The sequence below is a fragment of the Phlebotomus papatasi genome, chromosome 1 (genome assembly GCF_024763615.1).
Source record: "Phlebotomus papatasi isolate M1 chromosome 1, Ppap_2.1, whole genome shotgun sequence".
In the NCBI taxonomy this organism is placed as follows: Eukaryota; Metazoa; Arthropoda; class Insecta; order Diptera; family Psychodidae; genus Phlebotomus; species Phlebotomus papatasi.
In genome coordinates, this window is record NC_077222.1 from 110,284,412 (window position 1) to 110,304,768 (window position 20,357).

The window sequence follows — 20,357 nt, forward strand, 5'->3', positions numbered from 1 at the left end:
GGTCAAAATCCATGTTCCCTTTGTCCCTAGTTCAACTCTAGACCGATTCTTAAGCAGTTGGAACCAGTTCAGTTTTAACGGAAATTCCAAGACCTCACCAACGAGACCAAAAATGATACCATTCGGTTAACCCTTTAAGGACGATTGGAACACCGGTGTCCCATAAAGAAAATAATTTTTCCTGACTACCTAAAGTTATTTTTTCTTATGTCTGTACATAATTGTAAAGTAAAAGGTTGAAGGAATCTAGAATATTTTTTGCAAGTCTCTAGCCATTTGCTATGCAGAAAATATTTAAGCTCAAAATTGGCGAATTTTTAAATTCTTAAATTCATAATTGATTTTATTTATTTTTTATACTTCCAATTTTTTTTAAGCAAAACCCTTTTGGCAATAAAAACCACAATACTCATACGTAATATTTTTCATTAAAGCGAAAATTATTATTCATTGGTATTGTCAGAAAAATTACTTAAATTTTTGAGCTATTTTTGTCCCTATCATTCATAGAAGCACAAAATACACTGAATCAGACTTTGTTGGCCTTTCCAAGGTGAGATGTAAGACTTATCATTGTTTATGTTTCTCAGTTTAATTTTTATTGTTGATTTTCAGTCCATAAAAAGTGTCTCGTCGTTAAAGGGTTAAGAAATACGCTCTCTAGATCTAGACCTTTTTATTTTTAATCTGGACCGTGGAAAACCATTATTAAGAACGATTCAACGGTATTTTCCTATAAGAACGAAAAGTCCATCTGGATTATCTCCAAAAGATATCCAAAAATGAAAAAAAATTGGTTTTTTGAGAAGAAGTGGAAGGTTGATCCTTATCGATCCTTGTGTCGACTTATGGGCAGGGTATCACCCGAAAGTTCCATGTAGCTATCTCTAACCGTTTGGCCTCTTCAACTGGCGACAGCTGGACGGACAAACGAACAAACCGACAAACAGCGTGTCGACATTTCTCAGAAATCGTCTGAATCGCGAAGATTTGTTGAGAAAATTGGTCTCCGGGGGTTGGGAAATGGAAATTTTGGGGGTGGAAAAATCGAGGGATTGTATACTGCTCTCACCGTGGCGTTCTATCAGTACAGTACAGTGATAGTGGTAATAGTTACATTACAATTGGCTTTATAAAATCGGATGCAATTTAAAGATTAAAATTGTAAAATTTCAGATTTGTAGACGCAATTACCCCTATTCGCCGCTTCTGTTCTCACTGTTCTCATATTCGTCGCAACTGTTCCTATCTTTTTCTGTCAAGTTGACAGCAATGTCAAACTGCCAAAATTTCGTTTTTAATTTTTATAAATGAAGTTACTAAAAAATGTAACTATAGAATAAATGTAGGGGAAAGCACGCTACCTTCGGACGACTTGAGCTTCGAATAACTCATTTTTTTATTATAATTATTCATTATAATATTATAATTTAAGAGCTAGTCCAGTGCCTCAAATATCTTGAAAAGAGCCATGGGTCAAATCCTTTAAGAATAAAAAAATTGAGTTGTCCGAAGCTTAAGTAGTCCGAAGGTAGAGCGCTTTTCCCTATTAAATTGGTTTTCGACTTAAAATTCAATAGGGTAATTAGATAATAAAGTACCTACGTTATTTTCTGGCTAACACATTAGGTACTTATTAAGTACTTAATAAGTTCTTAACTCAATGTTTTAATTGAGTTGTAGAACGTTCAACTACTTAAAAATATATGAAAATGAGACAAACGTCAGCGCTTTGTGGTGAGTAGTAAACGAATATGGCACGACTCAGCCTTAACACTAAGTACTTAATTAAGGGCTTTGTTGAAGTTCTTAAAGCATATTTTTAAGAAGTTACCTTGAAATGCGAATAAAGCAAATATTTTTAATTCTTCAGATTTTTTTATTTCTCAAAGAGAAAATTCAAAAATAAACTTTTGCTTAATTGGAAAGATGGACACGTTACTACCGCAGCTCCGTTATGTTGCCCAGCACCACATTTTTTTCACTGGTGGCAAATTTTGCCGGACGGAACAGTTTTTATCCTGGAATCTCTCATATTCCTATTAACTTGAACTAGATCATACACTTGTAAAAAAGGAGAATCATATTGATTCAAAAATGGATCATATTTAATTCATTCGCAAAGAATGGATCAAATTTGAAACTTTGAATGCATATTTATCACGATAGAATATGTTTTATCGTAAACTTATTAATTACTCACAACATATTTCTCTTAACTGACCGAACACCAAAGGTAACTTTTCATTGTTTTTATTAGCTTAAATAAACGTAAAAAAATCGATACTTTTGAGTGGATCCTCGGTGATCTTTTCATTTTTACCGGTGTACGCAGAATTTGGGCTTTCATGTTTATGTCAATAATTAATTACTATAGCGCCATCTATCACTGTAAAGGTACAAGTTTAATAACTTTAAATAGTAAATGCAATAATTTCTAAATCAAGTTACAGTCGCTGCTGGAATGCCTCAAAAAAGGTGATATTATGCAGTTTTTGCACTTGGTACTCAAGTTGTGCAACATGTGGTCTTTTAATTGCAGCATCGTCTGTGTGCAAGTTATCTCATTAGTCGTTCATTTATGGGACATGTAAGCAAAAATTCATTGACAGAAAATTAAATCTGGGATATTGGATGCTTCACTAAAAACTGCACTTGCCAAGGACTTTGTCTGGCGGGAAAATGTTTTCCCAATTGAATGTCTGTGTACACATGGAAAAATAATGGAACAACCTTCTGCCTTGGTTATAAGTATTTACACATTGGGTGAATCAAGAGGAGACATGAGACATGTGGGCGGTGACAATGACTTTAATTAATTATTTATGAAGAAAACAAATGTGCTATGAGGGAAAAAAAACGAATTCTGTGCACACATGAGACGGAATGTAATGTATAAATTGGTGAGAATTACATAGTGACATTCAACATTTCTGAACCACCGCCAAATACCGATACACCTGCGCGGAAATTAATATATGTAATTTCGTGACAATATTCCCAACTTCTCTGGGAAGTAATGTGATTGATAAGGGAGGCGCATATTGCTGAAGAAATGAGAAGTACATCAAAAATTTATTCAAATAAACCCCTATTGATATTCTCTTTGCAGAGCAAGTATCGCACGGTTGCAAAGGAAGTGGCTTAATACGATTTTTAGGGAATAGAGCAGAGGTGTGCAAGAAACCGTTGAAACCGAATTAACGTCAAATGAAACATGTACGTCAATGGTCAAAACGCTACTATAACAAACTTATTTTGACGTTAATTCGGTTTAAACGGTTTCTTGTACACCTCTGGATTAGAGGAATCTATCCATTCTTCGAACGATCACAAGATTTATAATGACTATAATGACAGCGTTGCATTTTTTCGCTTCGCCTAAAATTATGCAAAGTTTGTGCAAGCAGTTGCTCACGGGAAGTTTGACATTCCGTCGATTTTGATAATATTTTCCTTCATGTTAGTTCCTAATTTGAATCCTCAGTGACAAATTGTTTTCTTATGTAGTTACACTATGTTTATTTATAATCTTATTCATTTATAGGGCTTAGAGCCCTCTACAATTCTTTGCATTACAATGATTCTAATCGAATCTCTATCACGGTACCCAAATTAAAGTCCTGTAGTGGTCCGAGCTGGTCAATATGCTTTTCAATCAGGACAGGAGATGCTCTATGACTTCAATTGAAGTAATCAGAGCGATAGAAGAGCTAAACCCGTTAGGAAACTCTCCCTGGAAGTTCCACACTTAAGTTTTCCCCATACCAGACACTCATTTTTACATGTTTGGTACTGAGCGCAATTCGATCTCATTTTTGATGGAATCAGGGATCTTGCAGTCTGCACCAAAAATCCAGCATAATGATCCCCAATAAAAATATTAATAAATGGTGTTTGAAATGGTCAGAATCCAGCGAGCACTGTTATCTGAAAATAGCAGCATTTTCAGCATATTTTTGCTGAGGTGTTGGGTATTCAGCGAGCACCAAATGCTAACCGATTTTAATTCATCTGAAAACATATTTCTCAGCTGAATTCAGCTTAGGTCTAATTAATTATACAATTAAATTTTGTTATTTGAGAACATACTAACCTAGTTACAACAAATCAAAACTTCTATTCAATGTCTTAAGGAATTTATTTCAAAGAAGTTTTGCCTGATTATGCCCTTTCTATTCCAACTGTGCGATACATATCTCGCCATTCGCTGAATGGCAAGTTGATTCAATTAGAATTATAATTATTTGATCTCGTGGCGTCACGACGTAATAACCCTCAATACAAATGACAATCATTAGTCATCAATTTTGATCATCTGCCGAGCATAAATAGGACAAAGACTCTCACTGTTTTTTTCCCGCGCTAACTCCAGATGAGGAAAAACATTCCTGGGGCAGCTCGGTGTTTGGCAATCTGACCCTGTGCTCGCATCAGCCACAAAAATTACCAACTGTCCCCAAAAGAAGTCAATCAATTTATTCAAATTGGCCTCTCTGGTCAAACACGATCTCTATGTGAACTTGCCTATTTGGTCAATTACCGACTTATTGCACAACTTGGCTGCATTTCACTACATGACTTTCTACACCAGGCGCCTCCATTGCCTGGCATAACGTTCGGACTTGGATATTTGGGTGGTTCTAACATGTGCGGCTATATTTATGCAAAAGTTTAGTCAATCAATATGCTTCTCTGACAAACTCATCAAAGGACGACACAAATAGCTTCTTGCAAGACTGATTCAAACTTATGTCTTCATTAACAGAGTTGGAATAATCAACAGTCTGTGATTCGATTAGATTTAAAATTGAGTTAAATTGTATTGAATTTAGGCCACTAATCAAGGAAGTAAAATTTCATGAAAGCAAGATTTGTAGCCCTTTCTTTCTTCTGCTTTTAAACATGAAACAGATTCAATTTAGTTCAATACAATTTTGAATGCTAATGGCTCCGGCACACCTTTTAGATCGGGAAAATTTCATGAAATCAAAATTCATATCCCTTTATTTCTCACACGTTTTGCATATGTCTGGCTTATTCTTTTGCACTCCAAATTTACTTGAACTAAATTTAAATTGGTTTGATATTTAAATGAAGAAGAAGAGTTCGAAAGAGTGGGATAGACATATGCAAAACGTGTGAGAAAGGGGTGTGAATTTCGACTTGAATTTGAATTTCATGAAGTCGAAATTCGAATCCCTTTCTTGCTCACACGCTTTGCATATGTCTGTCTCATACTTTCGCACTCTTCTTTTGAACATAACAGCAAATTCAATTTAGCTCAATCGAAATTGGAGTGTGGAAGAATGAGATAGTCATATACAAAACGTGTGAGAAAGAAAGGGATGTGAATTTCGATTTCATGAAATTTTCCTGATCTAAAAGGTATGCTTGATCCATAAAGTAAGGAATATGTCATGAAACCAAAATTCATATCCCTTCTCAAGAGTTTTGCCTGTATACCCAAGAGATCTGCATTTTAAATTAGATTGAACTAAATTCAATTTGGTGTGATGTTTACAGGAAGAAGAAGAGTGCGTAAGAGTAACACACATGCAAAACTCGGAAAGGGAAAGGGATGTGAATTTTAACTTCAATAATTCCGCTTTTAGATCAGGAAGATTTCATGATGTCAAAATTCACATTTCAGAAGTTTCACATATAAGAAGTTTTACATGTGTCTGTGTCACTCTTATGCACTCTTCTTCTTTTGAACATCACGCCGAATTAAATTTAGTTAAAGAAATTTTGGAAATTTTGATTTCATGAAATTTACTTGATTTAAAAGATGTTTCGAGGATACATCAATTTAAAAGAGCAATTTTTAAAATTTGTTTATGTAGTGTATGGAGATAGATGATAGATAAAAGAGATAGGATGAGATTGTTCAGGTCAGGTTTTGAAATATTGAAGTCAGTCTAATAAACGCACGCATAGAAGTAACATCGCGTCAATAAAGTTATTGTACATAGTCAAATAATAGTCTTTTAATTAGAGTCTTTTTCTTCGCCATATAATAGCAAAAGTCAGAGCTATTATAGTTTATTATGGCTGCGGCACACCTTTTAGATCAGTAAAATTTCATAAAGTCAAAATTTACATCCTTTCCTTTCCCAAAAGTTTTGCATATGTCTATCCTACTCTCTTGTACTTCAAATTCATTTGAACTAAATTGAAATTGTTGTGACGTTTAAAATAAGAAGAAGAGTGCGAAGGAGTGAGATAAATATATGCAATAGTTTTGAGAAAGAAAAGGATGCGAATCTCGACTTCATGAAATTTTACTGATCTAAAAGGTGTGCCGGAACCATTATGCAATTATTTGCAGAAAATAATGGACTTGTGGATTGAAAATAATTACCTAATTCCTGATATATTTTGAATCTGATTTAGCGAATTTTACATTAATGTTACTCAAAGTTCGTTCACTGAAATGACGATGTGAAATGGGTTTTAAGTTATTCTAATTTCTTCTTAATCCAGATCTTTTGAAAAGTATTTCAGTTATCTGTCATCAAAACCATAATTATCCGATGAGCCATTTTCTAATTAAATTGTTAGGACAGTCTTTATCGTTCCTTGGAGTAAGGGCTACATGGTTTCAAGCTACAACCGCAATTCCCTAATCATCTTCAATCTATATTGAGGTATCAACTCCTCCCATTTAGAACAAGTATACATTCTCTTTAAATACTGTCTCCTCTTATCAAGTATCTTGTTGAAGTTTCGTCTCTAGTGAGCATCCTGGCAAATGTGACAAAGATAAAGTTAAGAGAATGTCACGATGGTCCCAGAAGACTGATGATTGTGTGTGACAGAAAAGCTTTGGGCGAGAGATGCTTCTAATTAATTCCCTCAACAAAGAAATTTTACTTATTGTGTCATCTCCATAGAATTTTGAATTTATTTCTTGTTCGGATGATGAAAAAAATAGCGAAAACTTTTTTGACAATCAATTGTTTTTTTTTGAATTTCATTAGGATAGAAACTTTTCCTCAGTCTGTTGATTTGAAACAATGGTCTTTATACCTCTTTGAGGGTGTAAATATGACTATTTTCTCCGATGTAGGTCAACTCTCCCTTCTTCTGACACCTGACTTTTGTTTACAGTCATCAGGCGGAAGTTCTATTTTTACATGTTGGATAAAAGTGTCGTGAAAATGAGCTATTTAGAATTGCCCCTCCTTCCCACGGAATCTTGTGGTACGAGGTTTAGTCGAGGGTTAGAACATGTGTGACCTACCCTGAAGAGTTGAGTCAATGAGTGGGTGTAGTTTATTGCCCTACATAATTCCTCTTTGTCTTTTTATTGCTCGAACTCAGAGGAGAGCGATATATAATCCATCAAATATGTAAAATTTCAACGTTTTCTTTCAAGAGAAATTTCGGTAGAATCTTTAAATTTCAATAGTTCTGACAACCCTTTTAGATCAGGAAAATTGAATAAAGTCAAAATTCAAATCCCTTTCTTTATCACACGTTTTGCATATGTCTATCTCATTCTTTCGCACTCTTCTTCTTCTTTTAAACATCACAACAAATTCAATTTAGCGCAATCGAATTTGGAGTGATAAAGAATGAGATAAACAACTGAATAACATCTGAGAAAGGAAAGGAAGTGAATTTTGATTTCATGAAATTTTCCTTGAGCCTTTAATAACCCCGGCACACCTTTTAGATCAGAAAAAATTCATGATATCGAAATTCGCATTCCTTTTATTCTCACACGTTTTGCATATGTCTATCTCATTCCTTCACACTCCAAATTCGATTGAGCTAAATTGAATTTGTTCTGATGTTAAAAAGAAGAACAGAAAGAGTGCGAACGATTGAGATAGACTTACGCAAATCTTTTGAGAAAGAAAGGGATTTGAATTTCGAGTTCATGAAATTTTCCTGATCTAAAACGTGTGCCGGAGCCATAAAAATTAAATTTAGTCAATAAAAATATTAAATTTAGGTTAGTAGAAAACCTATATCGTAATTCAACGGATCTTGGAATCCTCACTAATTAATTCTTTGATCTAAATTTACTTTAATTTGGCTTGCACCGGGGTTTCAGGCTGAATCATACGAGATATTGTTTTCTAATTTTGAGGACTTCCTCATATAAACAAACATTGGATAGCCAAAGGTTTCCCTATTCTTTGACCGCTTTATATTTTTAAAATAATTTTATTTTGACGTATGCGAAGATATTTGACTTTTTTCAGTAATAATTTAAATCTGATTAGAAGAAAATCTCATGAATTGTACAAAAAATTCATTAAATCAAAATTTCCATCCCATTCTTTTTTCAAAAGTATTGCATATATCTATCCCATTCTTTCACACTCTTCTTCTTCTTTTAAACATCAAAACAAATTCAATTTAGATTCGAATGCGAAAGAGTGTGATAGACAGATTCAATAGGCTAGAGAAGGAAAGAAATATGAATTTTGATTTCATGAAATTCTGTCAAAGGTGAATGTCAAAAAATTGAGATTATTATTATGTCGAGCACTTTGCAAATTTTCCTTCTGAACTACATTTTTCCATCCATCCAATGAGCAAAAATACTTTTACACTCTCACATGAAATTTTCTCGCGTGCTTTTGGGCTGGCTCCTGCCAGAAATTTCCCTCCCATAAGAGCTCACGAAAAATCCAAATCCACCTGAAAATATTGCTCTAATCTCCAGTGAGAGGTGCTTTTTGTTGAAATTGGCTTAAAATCATGGAATGGATCATGGAGAGATAATCAGGTGATTACGTGACTATTTTATTCGCAATCATCACTTATTTATACAATCTCTCACTCTTCTTGCTAAAATTGTATGCAGTGGTTTTTCGCACATTTTCACTGGGTTTACGCGAGTAATTCTGCGTGCTAAAAATACAGAAAACATTTCAGAAAGACAGTTTAGTGGATCTCCAATTCATGAAAAAAAAATCCCATCTTAATTGTTCTCATGAAGAAGAAAAATGAAGCAAAGCCAATTGCCAAACAATTTATCATGACACTTACAACATAACATATGTAGGGGACAAGTGGGCAAATTGAAAGATGTTCCTCGATTCTAGTAAAATTGATTGATTTTTCTTTTTATTGCAGATAATATCGACAGTGATAATTAACCCTCAAACGGCTAAGCGGGACATCAGAGGCCATATTTTTTGGTGAGAATAATTTTGAAATGTTTTATTTTATGATTTAAGTCCCAAATATTGGCTTCTTATCTTTGAAAGTTTAAAATTACTGGCATAACTTTTAAATAGCATAATTTTTTGAATATCTTATTTCGGTATACGATTTTTCCAGCGAGCGTTACTTAAATTTTTTTTAGCCACGCCTCCTTTGATTGGTATAATCAATTAAAATATTATTTTTCAAATTTTCAATGATTCAAGTAAATTTTACATAAAAATTTTTTTTTTGCTTTTTGAGAACCTAATAGGTAATTTATTTTTAATAATTCAATCCTAAGTTAAATTTTTCCAAAAAATCGTGATTGAGAAGAAATTTGAGCATTTAAGCCATATAGCTAAGCCTTATGCTGGATTCAGACTGGAGGTTTAGCCCAGTTCTCGTAGGTCTCAAAAATGTAAATAATAAACAATTTTCCTGATTTTTCAAAATCTCATGGAAAAATTACCCTTAATATTCAATCCTTAACAACAATTTTCTCAAAACTCTTGCCTGATAAGGAATTAGACGAATTAAACCATATGGCTAAGCCTTAGGTCTGAAGCCCATATTAGATCTGAAGCCCGTATTAGGAAATTCTCCAAGACCATATTAAAAGAAATACTTTTTGGATTAGTCTATTTGATCCATTTGATCCATATAATGACATCCTATATGCTAAAAAAAATATTCGTCAAAAATTGGCGTTTCTATCTGAAATGATAGATGAATTTTCTTTAAAAAAGCATTGTTTTTAAAAATTGCTCCTATATAGTGCGTAGACACCTTAAGGCTTCCACTTCTTCATAATCTTCCTTTTTTTATTATAACAGCTAGAAAATTTGAAAATTTGGAGTTAGAAACGGTTCTAGATTATCCCAATTTACCCAATAGCGATATTCGGACTAAAGGTTGAGACTAGTTCCTGAAGGTCTCAAAATCCTAAATAGTAGCAAATTTTATTGTTTTTCGGGATCTAATTATTTTGTTCAACCTTCCCGATTTTCGAGCTCTATCTGTAATGAAAATTACACTATCATTCACATTGCACAAACTACATTATTTCGTAAAAAAATTGTTTTGAATACATAAACCGTCAGCATTTGGCAGCTGTCACGCGGATATCGAAATGCCGAATAACGAAAAACTGAGTCTACACAAAAATTCATTTGTAGCAAACATTTGCACACTGTTGTTGATATTGTTGACGATTGAAGTATCAAGAATATCAATGGGAACCGGTGGACGTCGGGGAAAAAGGGGTCAGTTAGAAAATTCTGGATTATTCCCAAAGCTTTCGGCTCAGACTCCAAGCCTTCCTCAGTGGTCAAATCTTGTCTTTTCTCACTTTTTCATAAAGTCTCACAAAGAAATCTCTAAGAGAACACACAGAAATAGAAATTAGCCAATATTTATTTTTTTAAATTACAAATTAAGTGGCGTGCCCAAAATTCCATGCCCTGTGACATTCCTGACTTTACAAAGCGAGAAAAGATTAGATTAGACCACTGAGGAAGGCTTATACGGGCTTTAGACCTAAGGCTTAGCAATCTGGCTTAACTCCTCTAATTTCGTGTCAGGCGTGATTTTTTGGGAAATTGTTGTTTAGGATTGGATATTAAGGGCAAATAATCCAATAGATTTTGAAAAATCAATAAAATTGCTTGATATTTAGATTTTTGAGACCTTCGGGAACGGGGCTAAACCTCCAGTCTGAAGCCGACATTAGAGTCTGAGCCGAAAGCTTTGGGAAAAATTTAGTTTCTTCTTAGCTGACCCCTTTTTCCCCGACGTTCACCGGTTCTCATTAGTATTATATAACCCGTCGGATAACACTTTCAATGTCAAGAATATCGAAATTCGAAATGGTAGAACAATCAGCGCTAAAGCGACGAATATGTGAACTTCCACTTTAGACTTCTGGTAGATTTTCGAATAGGTTTGGCTTGGCTTTGAAGTGGCTTTGTCTCTTTGAAAGATTAATATTAAACGGAGCCAATAAGTCAAAAAATTTATATCAGTTAAGCCATATGGCTAAGTCTTAATTCTGATGCCTGATATTGCCTCGCTCACCCCTATTTCAATTACAATTTCCCTCTGATTTTCGAAAATGGATTTTTTAAATAAACACTGATTTTTTTAGCCGCGAATGGAATTCATCGTCTAGTTTTTCCATCAAAGGTTCAATTGTCCCGAGAAGAAAATTGACGTTGCTGGTAATTTCACGCTTCAATTTTTATGATTCCACATTTCATAAATCGAACAAAGAGAGGAAAATGGCTCGATTTTACTTTTATCGTGAAATTTTATGTCTACCTTAAACTAGATGGAAAGAATTAAAGGACAATCTTTATGGGAATTTTTTTTGTACAAGATGCTCATAAAATGAAGGCAGATTGAGTCCTTTGGACTGAAGAACAAACAATTTACATTTGAGTGACATTGATGGTATTTTAATGACAGATGACACGCATTAAAACGCATGTTTAGTGCTTCAGGTGTATAAGAATATTCTGAGAGACTGTGCTTTCATGTAGATCTTGTTGATTATGTGGGTGTTTTTATTGACTTAACCAACATGATCTTTGCTCATGAGCTCAAAGATGTAATTTCCTTGGCCAAGATTGTAGGACAATTCTTTTGGGGAATTTTCCTCAAGGTAATCGTCACATGTTAACGCTGTAAGAATTTTTATTAAATTCGGGTTAAAGTGTTTTTACGATTCCCTCACACTCTGCTGGGTCATGGCGTCCAACACATTTCTTGCATAAACATTTCGTTGCAATCAAATGGTTTTTATGTGGCTGTTTTGGAGGCATGTTCATCAATAGACAAAGAATAGGTCTATAATATTGTATATTGAATTCTATCTAGAGGGGAATCTCCATGGAGCTAATCGATTGCGATTAAAAGAATAAAAAAAGAGCATTTGCCGTGGAGAATCAGTGAACCGATATTGTCTGGGAAGTTAGAAATGGATGGATGGGGTTCTGTGGTTGATTCTGTCCAGCAATTTTGCCTCTAGATCATTGTAATGTTGGTGCACTCACTGAGCAATTCTATCGGTGATTATTTCACGTTGAAATGCATGACGAACTAAGCTCTTTTAATTCCTTCATTCTCGAAGTCAATAAAATTTTTATGTTAACCTCAGTTTCTATTTCGCATTTTAGAATCTCTCACGTCTGCTGTCCCACTTTTCAACCCATTCGCTTTTTTCTACACACCATTGTTTATCATCCTCTAAAGCCACCAGTAAAATAATATAATTAAATACCTCTCAACATGACTATCAAGACACCACTATGTGAATGTTGTTGAGAGTGAAAAAAATACACAACAAAGATATTACTATTTATATATTTAACAATTTCCGGCGAGTCATTTTCAACTAATTTTCTAGCACGTCATCGAAAATGCATTATATATGTATATCTTTCTACTATTTCCATTCACTTATTTTAGGGATTATTACTTATTTGAATGATAGGTTCATAATAGAGTACTAAATTTATTTGAAAAGGTCACCTTTTTCCTCTGTGGAAATAACTCAAATTATATACGGTTAATTCAATTATCGAGTTGAAAGCTTTTGGATGTAAACACGTATTACATATTTTAGGTATGGAGTTTAATTTTGTTTATTTTCAATTTGCCAATTTAGTACATGCTTTCGATCTTTAAAATGCACCAATATATTTTAAATTATTTTCAATTTGTGAAATTATTAATAAGTCATATTACATTTAGTGAAATGTGTTTTAAATTTGAAATTCACTCTATTTTAGTACATATGAGTCAATTATTTAGTACACATCTCTTAGGAATCAAAACAGCATGTTGAACTAATAAAACAATAATTATCCTTCTACTAAGAAATTTGTCAAAAGAAAATTATCTCTATTTCAAGTTAGAAGTGAAATTTTTTGACATAATTATAATTTAGTACATGAATATCCTAATCTTGTACATTCCACACTACTCTATGATTTGTTACTTGTTTCTCTTTAGTTTTAAATAATGTTAATGGAAATTGATTGTTTTCATATGCTTAATGTTACAGAAACCAACCTATATTTTTAGTACATGTATGTGTTTTAGTACAAGCATGTACTAAATTGTATTTCTACTCTGCAACAACTATGATTAAAGATTATAAGAGTTTCTCGTGTTAATATAATCATATTGAAGTTCATATAGTATCATTGGGAATATGAATCTTGTTCTAAAAAAACAATTTTAATGCAATAGAAGTCTAAAGAAGTATTTTTCTCAGCGTTGAGTTCATCTCAGATTTTTTTTTTTCACCTGAACAGATCACTTCAGACATCTTAATACAGAAATTTGCATTTTCTCTGCGAAAGACAAACATCTTAATTGCAAAAACACCAACTGTCGGACTATCTCTATTTAACTGTTTACCTTAAACTTTTCTCACAAGTTCTGCCTTAAGAAGAATTTCTCTAGAGAAAACCTTCTCGCATTTCTCTCAAATACCAAAAATGTTTTTTCATGCAAATATGGTATAAAATCCCATTGTGAGGGAGAGTGAGAGAAATTGAAATTTAAATGGTTTCTAAATGGATGTGTTATGCTATTAACATAAATATTTTTAAAGTATGAAGTCACCTTTCTTGAGCTCTGCCTCCACACCAAAAAAAAATACCATGCCAAATGGTACAGAAAAAAGCTCTCTATCTGGAAGCTCCTGAAGTGAACGTTGAGTTTGTGGATTTTAAAAATTGAGTAGAGAGAGAGTGTTTAAATTATTTAGATGCCAGTATAACCTGTTCCTTCAGCATCAATCTTACGCAATCCGCATTGAAGCAGATCGGAAGAGCTTCAGTTAGTCTGGAGAAGATGCTTCCACGTGAGATCATTGATTAACAGAAATTTGCAATTATGGTGAATTGACTTGGACACGAAGTGCATCTTGAAAATGACCTCCGGAAAGGTGAAATTATTCTACTTTTTTGCGTGTCTTATTGCATTTGCAGTGAAAATTGAAGACATTTAATTTTACATGCTAAATATATCCAACAATATCTATAATTCAGAGATAAATCTTTTCTTTTTTGGGCTTCTTTGCATTCTCCGATAGAGAACTTTAATTTTAAAGTGTTAAATTACTTTGAGCCTTGAAGGTAAAATGCCAAAAATTACATTATAAACAACGTTCTAAAAATAATTCCAAGCTTCTTTAAGGTGCTTTCAATTTTAAATCTGGTTTCTTAATAGTATTCTTAGACTATTTAAACAAACCTTTGAGTAGCAAAAATGGTAAGGAAGGCTTTTAAAATAAAAACTGTCACTATACCCAAGTAGCAAAACATAACCCAGCAGCACGATATTTAGTCTTGGATTTAACCAAAATTTTACTAAGTTCACAGCAATCAAAATGGGTGTAATAATAATATTTTTAAACAATTTTTTTCATTTAACTCTACACTTTGTCCATCTCAGCGTGTTTGACCAGGTTCCAAAGGTAAATGGCAGTAATACTTCTTTTTTTATTTGTATAGAGGAAGTATTTGGGGCAGAGCGTATATAAGGGGCACTCAATGGGTCAAGTGGTAGAGCACACGCTCTATGATGCAAGTGTCCCGGGTTCGAGTCCCCTTTAGGTCACCAGGAATTTTTCTGGTGTTAAAAGTGTTCCGATTGCATCCAATGAACTTCACTGCACTTGATTCCACGGGCATGGTACTGACAACCTCATCCCGTACAAGAAAAATAATAATGCATGGCTAGAAATCCCCTTGCGGGAAGGCCTTGTTCCTTCATGGAATGTTGTGCTAGCATTATTATTAGTATATAAGCATCAATGTTCCAAGTTCGAAGTGCAGTATATTGAATACAAATTCAAGTTTTTTGGTACTTCCTTTTCAGGAATGTTTTTTGTAAACTTGTAAAGTAGTTTATCGTCTTTGCTTTTCTAAAATTAATTTTAATACATTCAAAATTAAATAAATATATAGACATCAATTTGACTGTGATTTTGGACCTTTTGTTTCTAATTTTGGACAGCTAATTCATCTTAATAGGATACCCATTTATGTCCATTTGAAGCACCTAACTTACAAAGTCCTCTTCCTGTTTATAAGTATGAATTACAGGATGAAGACTCGGATTTTGACCTGATATTATCCTCTTTAATTACTCCACAACGACGTTTCGGAGCCTTATGGCCCCTTCCTCAGGCGTGCAAGTAACTAGTGGGAAAAGGGGGTCAATACAAAATTCCGTACACTTTGGACGAGATGGACTTCACGATGGTCAGACCAATAAACAGATTCATTAAATTCATTAAATGAACTTGACTTCTGCACCGAAAGTATGTGCAGATTCACGCATTTCCAGGTACCTTTTAATTAAGGTAAAGTATCCTCAAGTCGGCCGGTTCCTCAACTCGACCAGTTGAATTATTTAATCAAGTTTTGAACGTTTTATTGTCAATTTCTATGAAATTTTCACTGATTCGCGTTATGTGTAATATAATGGACCTTATAATGTTAGACCATTAATAACATATAGCGAAATTAAGTAAATTGAATAAATATTCCGACTGGTCGAGTTGAGGAATTGACCGACTACAAGGCACTTTACCTAATTTTTATTTATTTGTTGTTTTAACTTTTGAGACCCAAATTTCTTGATATCATCGTGTGGTAGCATAAGAAAGTAAAAAGAAGTCACAAGCGTCCACCGCCGTCCTAGCGTTGGTGACCAACCTCTAGAACAAAATGGTGGAAAAGCTCTTTTGCAGGTAGTTTACGTCAAGACTACTTTTAAAGACTGTTGCACTAAATCTTTTTCGTAGAGATGGTGCTCTTTTGTATCCTGAAGTGTTCATACAACCTAGTTATCACAATAACTAAAAACTTTCAAGAACAACAATATTTCGAGTTAATACACCTGTCCAAATAACAAGTATCACTTCACTGATGAATCTCTGACAAAATTGTCAATTTTGTGACACAAAAAACGTAATTCACAAGGCGAATCTCACCTCAGATGAACAAAACTCTCATGAACAAATTACTATTAACGTGAATTAACACAATATTTAATAAACATTTGATAATATTACTAAAAAATATAAGAGAAAAATTATTAGTAAGTTAAATTAATAAGATTAAAGTAAATACGAAGTTTTTTTTGTTAAAATAAATATAATAAACTTTTGTTTTAACTTGGTAGGAGTGCATTTTTCCACTTATACTATAATTCTCTATTCAGTTTGATACATTTCTAATGGTTTTTAAAGACCCAATATCGACTGTGGTGTCACATAAGAAAAATATTAATATATAATGAAGTCAGCATAACGTTATTTTTTATCATACGACTATTGTAATTAGTTGGAAACCTGCATTTTGTATAACAACTTCAACGTCATAATGAGGTAATTATTACAATTAAAATTACCATGTGGTAAGTTTCATGTCATTCCATTTCTCTTTTTTCTTTTCACCAATTTAAGAGAAAGGAAGTCGTGCTGTTTGTCATGGGGACTAGGTTTTGCTACTTGGGTATTCTCTAACTGAAAATTTCAAAAAACTAATTTTGTTAATTAAATATTTAAGCTTAGTGTATTAATAATTCAGGAAAATATCCTGCATGAAGATTTCTTTTTACAGTGCCTGTTTGTATTATTTACAGGGGAAGGGTTTGAGGCTTCGCACATACTCTGCCTTCGAACATTTCATTTTTTTTTTCTAAAAATGTGTGACTTATAAATATTAAAATATATTGCTACTAGGTCAGATTCATTAAAGAAATATGAGAAAAATGTAAAGTGTTCAAAGTCAAACTGTGTGCGAAGCCTGAATTTCCCCTGAGCCTTGGGTTCAATTTCCCTTTAAGTCACCAGAATTTGTCTGGTTTTTAAAGTGTATCGCATCCAATGACCTTCATTTTCACCTTCATTGACCTTCATTGAATAAATACCTAGAAAATATTTTTTTTAACAATAAATTTTTCTTTTTCTTTTGACAATAATATGAAAATTGTTTTATTGTCATGAGAAATAGGTAGTTAAACTTCTCAGATTCTGACGTACCTGACGTACAAAGTAGTATTACGTGAATTTTCTTTTAAGTTAGCTTCGTTGCATCCAATGACCATTGAGGAAGATCTTTCATTGAGATGCGAGTGAGCATTCCTAAAGTTGTTTGCACTGCACATGCACCAAACAGAAATTCCTTTCATGTGTAAATTTATTCCATCATAATATTGAGGTGTTTTCCCTCCATTTTTTCCAACGTATATCTCTCTTTTTGGCACTGAACAAGAAACACACACCGTCTAATTAGCATTGTGATAAATATCTAGAGAGTTTCGCTGCGTGTTCCACAAAATTATCCCCATTTTTCACTGATGAAACCTCAACCACATCCAGCAACTGCTTAAAGACTCGGTTCTTTGTCTGAAAAACCAACCATTCCCGCCAAAATGTTGGAGCTCTCTCCAAAATCACGAGAATCATGGGCTTTGGCGTCCATTGAAGCACGATTTTCGGCAGAAGATGAATCGAGAACATTGAGAAACATAAAGACATGAAGAAGATTCTTCTTGGATATTGCTATGACATAGAAATCTGAGCCATAGCTCAAGAGGTTGCCCAGCAGTTCGTCTCTAGAACACCGTTAGAAGAAGACACAAAAAAGAGTCTAACGAATGATTAATGAATTAATATGGTTCCGGAGTTAGTACGACTTTATGGATGGAAATGTTTGGGTGATTGTTTAAAATTTCTGTAGAGAAATTCAATTATTTGCTCACAGCGAGAGACACTTGAGTGTTCTTTTGGAATTCTAGAAGAAAACACCTTTTTATGCACTGTTTATCCACTTTGGTGGGACTCGGAAAGTTAACTCAACTCAGAAGTATCCAGTTGTGCTCATAAGAACAATTCTGTTTGTTTGATATTCCAAGAGATGATGAAATAGCACGAGAAAAATAGGTCACATGCACTCAAAACTTTTGCTTATTGCGGGTCGAAGGACCATGGAAGTTTTCTACTTGATCTGGTTTCAACCTTCCCTGTCAACCTTCCCTGCTAGAACAATTTTTTCCTCGGATTTTTTAAATAAAACTATTTTAGGATTTATTTTTCAAAATCGTTGGATTGAGTTTATCCTTAGCTGGGATTGGTTTAACACTTTTTTTAAGACCATACGAAAGTTTTACAATTATTATTTTTTTTTAATTGTGGGATTGATTTTACTTTCTAGTGGGATTGGTTTGCAATGCTTTCCAAAATAATATGGACTAAACAAAATGAGTATTAGGTTTGATTTAGTTCACAATTTTACTCTAAAAACAAAAGAAAAAGAAAAAAACCTTTTCTTGACTAATTTTTAAAAATTGTGGGATTGATTTCTCTTCTTTTCATGATGCAGAATCATATTTTTTTGTAAAACATTTAAAATCAACAAAAAATATTAGAATTGATTTTTAAAAATAATGGGATTGATTTTACTTTCTAGTGGGATTGGTTTACAATGCTTCCCAACAAAATGTGAAATTAATAAAACGAGTTTTCGGAATTTTTTTTAAATCGTGGGATTGAATTTATTTCCTACACAATTATTTCACAATTTTGCACTCATAACAAAAGAAAAAGAGATAAATATTTTCCTCACTAATTTTTTAAAATCCTGGGATTGTTTTATCTTCCTTTCATGAAGCTGATTTACATTTTTTTTAAAGACATTGAAAATCAATTAGAAAAAACATTAAGACTATTTTTAAAAATTGTGGGATTGATTCTCCGAACTAGTGGGATTGGTTTACAATGCTTTCCAATAAAACATAAAATTAATAAAACGAGTTTAGATTATTTTTTAAATAGTGGGATTGAATTGACCTCCTATAGATTTAGTTTTCAATTATTCACAAAAAAAGAAATAGAAACACCTTTTCTAGACAAATTTTGAAAAATCGTGGGGTTGATTTTTCTTCTTTAATGAAGCTGGCTGACAATAGTTTTCTGTAAAAACATTTTAAACCAATAAAAAAATTAGATTTTTTTTTAAATTATGGGATTGATATTACTTTTTAGTAGGATTGGTTTACAGTTTCTATCTAAAGGTTTCTACACATTGGGAGCAATTTTCGTCAAAAATTGCTCCCAATGTGTAGAGGTCTTAAAATACAAAATTAATAAAACAATCTATCTATCTATCTATATCTATCTATCTAATAAAACAATATTGGGATTTGTATTATTAATCGTGAGATTGAGTCTATCTCCTTGTGGGATAGGTTTTCATTTTTTCCAAGAACGAATGAAAGAGATAAAATCCTTTTCATAAATTATTTTTAAAAATTGTAGGATGATTTAGAATTTTTCTAAAATGACATTTGAAATCAATTAAAACTCTGTAGGACTGATTTTAAAAAATTGTGGGATTGATTCTGTCCCCTTCAGTAGGATAGCCAAACTATTTTGGGATTGGTATTGAAAATCGTGGGATTGATTCTTTTTCCAAGTGGGATTGAGTTAGATTGTTCTTCGAAGAACGACTGAAAGATACAAAAGCATTTTTTAAACTAATTTTTAAAAATTGTGGGATTGATTCCATTTCCTCTACTGGGATAGATTTAAATTTTTTTCTATAATATGAATAACTAAAACTATTTTGGGATTTGTTTTGAAAATTGTGGGATTCACTTTGTTTACTAGTGGGATTGGATTACAATTATTTTTCTAAAAATGTTTGAAAACTATTAATGAAAAATAAAATTGATTATGTTAAATACTGTGGGATTCATGCTTCCCCTCTAATGGGATTCAATTCAATTCGGGATTGGTTTTCATTCTCTTTCAAAAAACATACGAAACAACTGAAATTTTTTTGAGATTCATTTTTTATTATTTATTGGATCTCTTTAAATATGGGTCGAGGGATCTTTCAAGCTTTCTATTGCGTTTCCAAAGCTCTCAATTTAAGCAATACACAAGCTAATTTAAATTCACTGGACTTTGAAGTCATTTATCTCAGTTATTCTTTTTTGGGAAAATTCCCCAGAAATTAAGGCTATCCGATGTTGTGTTTTTCAGTGGAATTTCCACTCTGTTTTGCTGACTCTAACATGTTGTTTGTCAACTCTCTCGATGGAAGAAGGTCTTTTTTCCCACCTGTGTACACCGAAACAGTGCACTCTGAATGAGAAATGAAAGG

The 20,357-nt window shown here is 33.0% G+C and overlaps 1 protein-coding gene across 1 annotated transcript in view; it reads left to right on the top strand.

The window, feature by feature from the left end:
- LOC129799258 (uncharacterized) overlaps positions 1-20,357 on the top strand; it is a 55,229-nt gene that overhangs the window by 14,896 nt on the left and 19,976 nt on the right. The window contains exon 2 of the mRNA XM_055842983.1: positions 9,097-9,161. The gene's annotated coding sequence lies outside the window, so the exon portion shown is untranslated. The remainder of the gene's footprint in view (positions 1-9,096; positions 9,162-20,357) is intronic.